The sequence below is a fragment of the Mus caroli genome, unplaced genomic scaffold (assembly GCF_978045245.1).
Source record: "Mus caroli unplaced genomic scaffold, Mus_caroli_1 scaffold_2, whole genome shotgun sequence".
NCBI lineage: Eukaryota > Metazoa > Chordata > Mammalia > Rodentia > Muridae > Mus > Mus caroli.
The window spans coordinates 97,514,312-97,523,768 of NW_028227257.1; the positions used below are offsets into that span (position 1 = coordinate 97,514,312).

A 9,457-nucleotide genomic window follows, 5' to 3' on the forward strand; every position below is an offset into this window, starting at 1 on the left:
TTTTATGCTAATTTTGTTTTTGCTATGCACAGCATAGTAATTGTGTTTCTTCTAGGGTACACAACTAGTTCACTGTGAAAGGATTGACCTCTGTTTACTATATTCTTAATGTGTCTGTGGAAGTAGTATTCTAAACAAAATCAGTAATATTAAGAGAAGTAGCTTTTGGGTTTAGAGTTCATTATATAAAAATTCACATGTTTTTAAATGACATATTTTTGATACTAAATTAATTTCAAGTAGGTTATAAGATTATCTTCATTTGGGTAGCTGTCCTGTGATAAAAATTACTAAGTTATTACTATTTTTTAAACCTAAGACTATTGATTGAGGTGCATTACCAGGAAAGCTCTCATCACAACAACCTGCTCATCTGAGTTCAGTCCCCAGAACCAAGCAGAAACAATTAGAGAATATCTCTCATCAAAGTTGAGAGAACCTACTTTTAAAGAGTTAAGATCCAACTTTCATACATACACTGTCATATATATACACACACACACATTAAGTAAATAAAGAAAAATATAAAACATTATCCCAAATATTGTAAGAATTTGATAACTGTAACAAATGTGAATTTGTAGCCTTGCTAACTTGAAGTGTTGCAGTGAGTTTGTTGAGGTTTGTTCTGTGGCCATGTACTGTAATTCTCTAAGTTCAGGAGAAGACAGAGTCTATATAGGTAGACCCAAGTGACTCTGTGACCTTGCTCCCAAGTCATTTCTGATTTAAAAATAAAAATAACAACAGCCAATAGCTGGGCATAAGAGACATAGACCAAGTTTAGGGTTCAAGGGTTTGGGGAAAACAATGAGACAGGAGAAGAAGGTGAATAGAGGAGGAAGCTGACATGGGTCATGAAATAATGGCCATGTGGGTTGTCTAATTGGAGTCAAGAGCAGCCCAGATGAAACATGGCAAATTATATAATGGGATTATTGGCTGGGAAATAGACATAATAACATAGAGGATAGACTTCTGCCATGTTTTTGTGCTGATGGAAGTTTATTATAAATATAAAGGTTATGGGTGTCTTTTATCCAGGAATTGGTCAAAGGTGGGGTAGAAACTATGGGTTGGGATTACATTTTTCTATAAAAGAGTCTGTTGCTGTGATCAACATTGTGGCCAAAATCAAACTGAAGAGGAAAGGTTTATTTTACCTTATCCCCCCCCCCCCCCTTCACACTTACACTTTATCATGGAAGGAAGTCAGGTTAGGAACTCAAGGCAGGAACCTAGAGTCAGGAACAAGACATAAAAACCATGGAGGAACACTACTTTGCTCCTTGTGGCTTGCTCAGCTTATGTTCTGAACAGAGCAGAAATACCTGTCTAATGGTGAGCTACCACATAGATTGGATTCTCTTACATTAATCATCAAGCAAGAGAATGTCCACAGACCAATCTTTTGGAGGCAATTTCTCTAACATGCTTCCTTCTAGATAACCCCAGCTTGTATTGAGATGGGAAAAAAAAAAGCAGGAATCAAGTTATTTTTGTTCAGCTACATTATGGTCAGAATTAAGCCATTTGTCAGTCTTGTTAAGGTTATTGGTATATAACATCAAAGTTAAAACTGCAAATGTGATAGTTAATCATACACTATGGAAGATTCTATCATATAAGCCACAGAATATAAGCAAAATAAAACATGCATATGTACTGAGGGAATTCATGTGTGTGCTATGGAAAGTTATAGGTAAAACATCATAAATTCATGGTAAACTGATTTACTTGTACAAAAATATACATATTTTGAACCTGGAAAAAAGGTAGTTTTGTGATTGGTGTCTATGATTTGGTTAAAGATGAAAGAATTAGATTGTACTAGCCCTTGCTGTATTTGAGAATTCTTCAAGTAATGCTTTAATGTAATGTCTCAGAGACACCAAAATGTGTTGGTTTCACATTAAGAAAAGAAAAGAAAAGAAAAGAAAAGAAAAGAAAAGAAAAGAAAAGAAAAGAAAAGAAAAGAAAAGAAAAGAAAAGAAAAGCTAATCTCTTCTTAGATTAATTTGATCAGGTTGTGAGCTCTAATTTGAATCCTCCAGTTCTTTCTCTGCGTCTTTCTTCTGTTTGTAATTTGTGTTACTGGCATATCTGAAATCTATCTGTTGTGTAACTGTGCTTGACATCGTGAGTGGTGCTTATACCTGTGTCTGTGAATCTGTCACTCGAATCGGTCTGCCTGCTCCCAACAAAGGGCTTTTTTCTCTATTGAACAGCACAGAAAATACGGTTTGAGAAGAATGCGGGATTCTTTATAGAAACCATAACCAGAGTTTTACAAAGGAAGAAACTTTACTGATCTCAGATGACTTTTAAGCACTCTGAGAAGTAAAGAGTACAGCATAACAGATATTATCCATGTCGCTTGCAACATTTATGTTAGATATTTGTTGTATAAAATTGGTTCTAACTTGTTGACTGCTTTCAGAAATAATTACTATATCACTTACATACATACATACATACATACATACATACATACATACATACATACCTCTAAATAAGAGCTGTGGAAAAGTTCATAAGATTAAAGCTATGTATTACCTTAGGCTATTAAAGGTAAATGTATGGGAAATCCAAGGCTTCTAAGATTTTGCTCTCTTAGAATAACGTTAAACTTAAAGAGGTTTATTACACAGTAATATAGTAGGGTAATTAAATAGTGTTAAACAATCTTAATGCGTATTATTAACATTCTTGTAGGGTCTGCTTAAAAAGTCAGTGTTTGGGGTTCCAGAGATATTTTTATGTAATTGAGTCATTACAGTGTCTTTCTTGGTGTTATAAAATATCCAGAGAAAAGCAATTTAAGATGAAAAAAGTTCTTTCTGGTTTGTAGTTCCAGAGCACTCTTATCCTTCACGACAAGAAAAACATGGTAGCAGTTTCTGTACCAGGAAGAAGACACAGGGTGGACTCACATTTACTTTCAAGAAATAGAAGGCAAACAGGAAATGGGGAGGGATTATAAATCTTCACAGTTCCTAATGTCCCCAGTGTCAACAGCTGGTGACCACATGCGCTAATCCCTGAGACTGTGAGGAACATTTCAAGTGTAAAACACAACAGTTACTTAACTGAAGGATGTTATCCAGTGCCAGGGTTTCACAATTTTTAATTACAAAGCAGATTCTTCTATTACTTGTTTATTCATTAGTTTATTATTCTGACATTGTCTATTGCATATGAAATAAAGTTTTATCTGAAAAACAGTTTAAACAATTAAACACTTCCTTTATATGCAGTGTGTGTGTGCGTGTGTGTGTTTTATGCTTTTGGTAATTTAATTCAGTTTTGACTCCAATGACATTTCCTTTTTTATTTGGGATAGTGTATAGTAGGAGGTCTTTCAAATCTGTACATTTGAGCTGTCATGGTAAAAATGATTGGCATTTCCCATCACTGATGCTTCAGTTAATGCTTTGGCATAACTCACTCTGGAAAAACTAGAATTTTAAAAATGTCATGTAGCCTGCCCAGTGTTTCATTTTAAAATATAATAGACTCTACGATAAGGTTTTACAACCGAGGTCAATTATATTTAATTAATTATTCTTCATATCAATTTATGGCAATGGTAAATTGATAATATCGAAACTATAATTTTATATTCTATATGTTGTTTTTACTTCCAATTAGTCAACGGCAATTTTGGCATTAAAACAGAAGCTTGATTTAATCAACTTAAGTGAATATGCCTCAAAATTAGCTTTTCCCCCAAGGTATTGGCTCTAGAATATAGGAACCACTTTCCTCTTCACTGCATCTTGCATTCTCTTTTTGTCCTTGCTAATCAAATCCCTTTCTCTACCTTAAATAGTAACTTTAATTGTTCTCAGATGAAGTTAACCACAAATTTGATAATTTTTTTTCAAAAATATCTAAATAAACACTATCAGTATTCTATTTAATTGGATCTTAATGCTAGGTAGGAACACACAATATAGGATAAAGTGCTACATGCAAAAATTCATAATACATATGTTTACACAAATGCATGTAATATAATCATTTCACATGTGTGTAAAATATTATTCTGCTGAATATTACTCAATGTTTCTTTGATTGGCATGAGGAGTGAATAAACCACTTTATTAATCTATTCAATTATATATTTACTGGATATGTAAAAGTGAAACTAAACCATAGAGGAAAGAGTGAAAAGGGTGCTGTGAAGATGTAACTATTAATAAATGGAAGACTCTTAAGACAAAAATCCTAAGAAAGAATGATGAGAAACAGCAGGATTCACCAGAGAATTATTGAGCTTAGGTGTTTTCAATTCAATTGGATGAATTTTCCTCTAGACAAAAGTAAGATCATGAATAGAATGGATAGAAACAACAACAAAAGCAGAGCTTAGTGCTTAAAGCCAAGAGTCTGAAGTTAGTATCTGTCATTACTGGTTGATGAGCTTAGTAAGGTTTGCCAGTGAGGCTAGTTACCCAAGACATTTGGAAATGTCTTATCTGAAAATGGCAAACATAGTGTTCATGTGAGGAGTGAATGAGTTAGTGTGCATAGTACTCTTACAGTAGCTTGGCAATATTTCATCTATAGGTGTAGTTGTTTTTCTTTTTTTAGCATAATCTATTTTGTCTAGCCATTGTTTGGATCTTCTTAAATTTAAAATAGTTTTCATGATCATGAGAATTGGTTGTGAGGATATGCAGCACTTAATAGTCTATCAAGCCAAAGAAGAATTGGCCACTGTGTAATCATTTCTTAATTCTCTCCATAGAGACTCCACTTTCACCAAACCATACATGACCTATAGTTATAGCTGCTCTGTTTTCTCAGGCAACTTCTCTTGACTTACTTGTCTCCAACAACACTACAGTCTTCATTTAAATGGCCTTTCTCTCCGATTCATTAGGTTTCATTTCATCAGTCAATTCTCTTCCTGTGTTTCTTGCATCATCTTCCTAAGAGTGTTTCTCTGCATTTTCTTATTCCCCAGTTCTTTCTTCCTCTTCTGCTAGCATCCTTTACTAATAACTTCTAATATTTCCCATTTAGACTTAAATATCAGTTTCCTAATGCAAATAATTTCTTGAACACTTTGTAAGTATTTAAATAAAACTTGCAATATGGTTCAAACTATCTCTTATTACATATTTTCTTTATACACATTTCAAATGTTATCCCAAAAGTTCCCTATACCCTCCCTTTACCCTGCTCCCCTACCCACCCACTCCTGCTTCTTGGCCTTGACATTCCCCTGTACTGGGGCATATAAATCAAACTATCTCTTAATTTTCCTCAAAATCTTATCAACATGATTTAAGCTTTATTCTTATTCATGTTTCCCTGTCTTTGTAAAGACACATTGTCTACTGTGTTCATAAAAGTTTCCAAATGTCTTCTGGGATACAAGTTTGCCCTTATCTTATGTGAAATACACAGTGATTATTGAACTTGTAACTACCTTAATTTATATCCTACTTTTCCTATTGACACATTTCTTATTGGTCCTGAGCCATGGCTTACATATATCAAGCACTGATCATACTATCTGAAGGAAGTAATGATTGCTTTATTATTTAATTCTAACAGGTTCAAATGCAAATAAATAATAAAGTGAAGATGTATTTATAAGATTCACTGCTGAATATTATAAAATAATGTTTAAGAAATAATGTATATATAACATCAAATTCACAAATGACTTGTTTGTGCTTTTCTTATATATAAAATTTTTGAGTAATACATTTGTGAATAAGTGTCCTGATAAAGTGTAAACTAAAGGAGTTGGTAATTGTAATCACTTTTTCCTTCCAACTATTTGCGTCTCTTAATGGCCAAACAATAAGTGAATCAGTAACATGGCCCATTAGTAAGTCATATAGGGCTTTGTTGCTGCTGTAATATGAGAGCAATACAGGCAGATAGACCTGAGCAATACAGTCTGTCCAGAAGTGCTGCAATGGTGAGACTTAATTCCCTAATGTATACAGCTGTGCATCCTGGGAGCATCCAACATTGACCTATTTTTATTCTTTCATTAACTTTTAAGCTTTTTCTGTGTAAATTCAGAATTATTCTCTAAAGAATGCCCATAATCATGGATTGCTATTCTAAATTTAAATGATTATTATTAATACTGTATCTATCCATTTTCCTTCACATTGTGAATCTAACACATAAAATAAAACAAAATAAACAGCAGGATATGTCTGTGTTTTAGACTGAAAGCCCAAGAAAGTATAGGTCATTAGAAGACTAATAGGATTTCTCTTACTCTGTAGGAACATAATTCTCTTTGCTCTGTCACCTTCGTTCTAATCCGGAGATCCAGCTGTTGAATAAATAGAATTGTGATTATCACATACTATGTATTTATGTGTAAAATGGTTTTTCCTATTAAAGCTCATTGCTTCAGTTGAAATATGCTTTGTCGCACTCCCTGTGAAGAACCCTGCTGGGGTCTGTCATGATACACTGAAAACAGACCTTCCTCTTTCAGCTTTCTCTTTAGTGCCTGGGGAATGTGTTATTACCTTTATTTATTTATTTTTGGCTACATTTTACAATGTTTTGACAGAAATGCCACCACTTGTGGCACTACTTTATGGTTATAATACAGGGTAACATATAGTAATTTTATACCAGCAAGACTATTAAAATGTAGAAAAACACCAGAAACAAATCAGTATCCTTTTGCTGCTGTGAGAACTACTTACATGTATACAAGTAAATATTTATCTATTTTGCATTCATATAGTAAGATGTACTGAAAGCAACATTATTGTAAGAATTTCCTCTAGATAAATTTTAATCTTGGTGCAGAATATACTATTCACATTTGTCACAAATAATAAGGCATTATTTTCAATTTGGATCAGTATTTAAGCCAAGAATATGTGTCCCTATCTGATTTCCTTCTTTCTCCTTAAATTTATCTAAGCCTCTATCAGAAGATGTGTGACTAGTAAGAAACATTTTATTGTTCTCTTCCTGAGTGCAATGATAAGCACATCTTCATGTATAAATAATGTAGGGAAGAATATAAGTTTTAAACATGAAATTCTAAAAACATGTTACATTATTGTTAAAAACACTCAGTACTTTTCTTATAAACTATAGTCACAATTCTTCTGCAGATATAAACATGGACCATAGAGAATTTAGTAGAAAGGTGTTCAGAATAAAGAAGGGAGGGAGGAGATGGAGATATGGTTCAGCATATAAGGAGCACATAAGGCTCTTCTTAAGGATTAGAGCTCCCAGCACTTGTTGGCAGCTCACAGTTATAGGGTATCCAAAACTCTCACCTTGAATCTTTAGATACAAGGTTTAGAGACAGACACAGAGACACAGAGACAGAGTCAGAGATAGAGAAAGACAGAGACAGAGACGGAAAAACAGAGAGAGAGAGAGAGAGAGAGAGAGAGAGAGAGAGAGAGAGAGAGAGAGAGAGAGAGAGAGAGAGAGAATCCAGCCTTATGTGAGCTTTTGAAACCTTAAAGCCTATTATCAGTAACAAATCTTCTCCAAGATGGTCATTCCTATTTCAACAAGGCCACAACCTCTCCAAGGCCACACCTCCTAATTCTGCCTAAATAGTACATCTACTGGGTAATAAGCATTCAAATATATGGGCCTCTGAGGGAGCATTCATTTTCAAACGACTATGCGTCCAAGTTGCTTTTTTCCTGATGTTAATTACTAAATCAGAATCTTTTCTTTTAAGGCACAAATTAGTATCTGGTTGATAGGGTAATGCTGTGACAGATAGCATTGTGTTGTTTTTGGAAGGAGCATGGAAGGACAATGAAACTGTAGGCTGGGGAAGCTATTGAGTTCTCAGAGCTTAATGTTCTACTATTGGAGATCAGAAGATAATATGGAGAGCAGTTCTGATGATGGAGGCCTGGTTTGTGAACAGAACTACAGGGAACCAAGGAAGTCATTGATTCAGGTGAGGCCACAGTTATAATGTATGCTTTATTATTTGGGTTATGTCAGTGCCATGGACAGAGCTAGTTGCAGCATAGAGCCATCCTCTGCCTAGAATATTAACTATGTATTCTGTGGATGACTGAGGAATTCAATACCCTGGGAATCTAGAAGATTTTGAGTCCCAGAAGTCTGACATTGAACTTTCCATTGCTGGATTTGGTTTTGCTCTAGTATGAATGTAACCTTGGCCTAGTTCTTCCCTCTCCCCTCCCCTGAAATAAGTATGTACTTAAATGGGTTTTATTTTATTTTATTTTATTTTTCATTTTACAGGAACCTGCACCTAATCCCATAGCTGCCACTGGGAGTCCAGTGGACTGGAGAACCATCACTCCTCAAAACCCCACCCACCAAATTCCACTCCCCTTCCTGGCAGTCTTTTCTGCTGGAACAGAGTGCTGGCTGGTCTGCTCTCCTGAAGACAGAGAAATTTTAAAGAAAATGAACTTTTAATAATTGAGTTTTTTAAAACTGTGGAATTTTTTAGAGCTAAACTATATTTATATTGACTATTAATAAGTTGTCTTGGGGATGAACAAGAAAGGAAAATCTCAGGTTCTATAAATGATATGCTTGCATTTCAAGCTAATGAAGGATCACTTGTGCAGTTGGCTTTTATCAATTTGATACAAACCTGTGCATACTTAGAGGGATTTAAAAATATTTATTATACTTTTTAGATTATATGTAATTAATAATTTTTGTCTTCACTTCCTTTCCTTCAAATCTTCCTATATACCCTTTCTTGATCCTTTTCAAATTAATAGGGAAGAGGGTATGACCAGACTACTATCAGAAGATATGGGATGACAAATATTTCAGTCACTAAAAGAGAACTGACATTATAGGCTGGCCTCTTAACAGCCATGAGAGAATTTTTACACAGACTGAGATTATGTTATCATTTGAAATAATTAACTCAAATAATTCCTCAGTAAGATTGGTATATAGTCACATTTGGAGGTTGATTAATGACTAATGAGGGAGTTCCCAGCTCACTGTGGGTAATGACAGCCCCGAAAAGGTAGTGTTAAATGGTATAAAAAAGCAAACTGAACAACTCATGCAAAGCAAGCCATTAAGCAGCACTCGTCCATGGACTCTGTTTTAATTTCTGCTTCCAGGTTCCTGTCTTGTGTTCTTACCCTGCCTTCTTTTCATGATAGATTTTAAGCAATAAGGTGACATAAATCTTTTCCTCTCCAAGTTTATTTTGGTAATAGACTTTATTATAAGAATGAAAACACTACTAGGACATACTATTTTTATCAAAATTAATTAATTAATTAATTAATCCATTCATTCATTCATTTTTGTTGAAACACAGAAGCTAAGTTCCACTTGGGTGCTAAGAAATAAAAGTCTCACCCAGTTTTCATACTGGTTGTGTCTATGGTCTGAAAGGACAAGGACAAGACCTCTGTTTTAGCCACATTTCAAATAATAACATAATCTCAGTCTGTGTAAAAATTCTCTCATGGCT

At 34.3% G+C, this 9,457-nt stretch overlaps 1 long non-coding RNA gene across 1 annotated transcript in view; it reads left to right on the forward strand.

Annotated features, from left to right (window-relative positions):
• Nucleotides 1-8,619, forward strand: part of LOC115030395 (uncharacterized) — a 42,573-nt gene extending 33,954 nt beyond the window's left edge. Inside the window, exons 2-3 of the long non-coding RNA XR_003835992.2 lie at nt 7,771-7,933; nt 8,248-8,619. This is a non-coding gene — a long non-coding RNA (uncharacterized LOC115030395). The remainder of the gene's footprint in view (nt 1-7,770; nt 7,934-8,247) is intronic.
• The last annotated feature ends 838 nt before the right edge of the window (nt 8,620-9,457 follow it).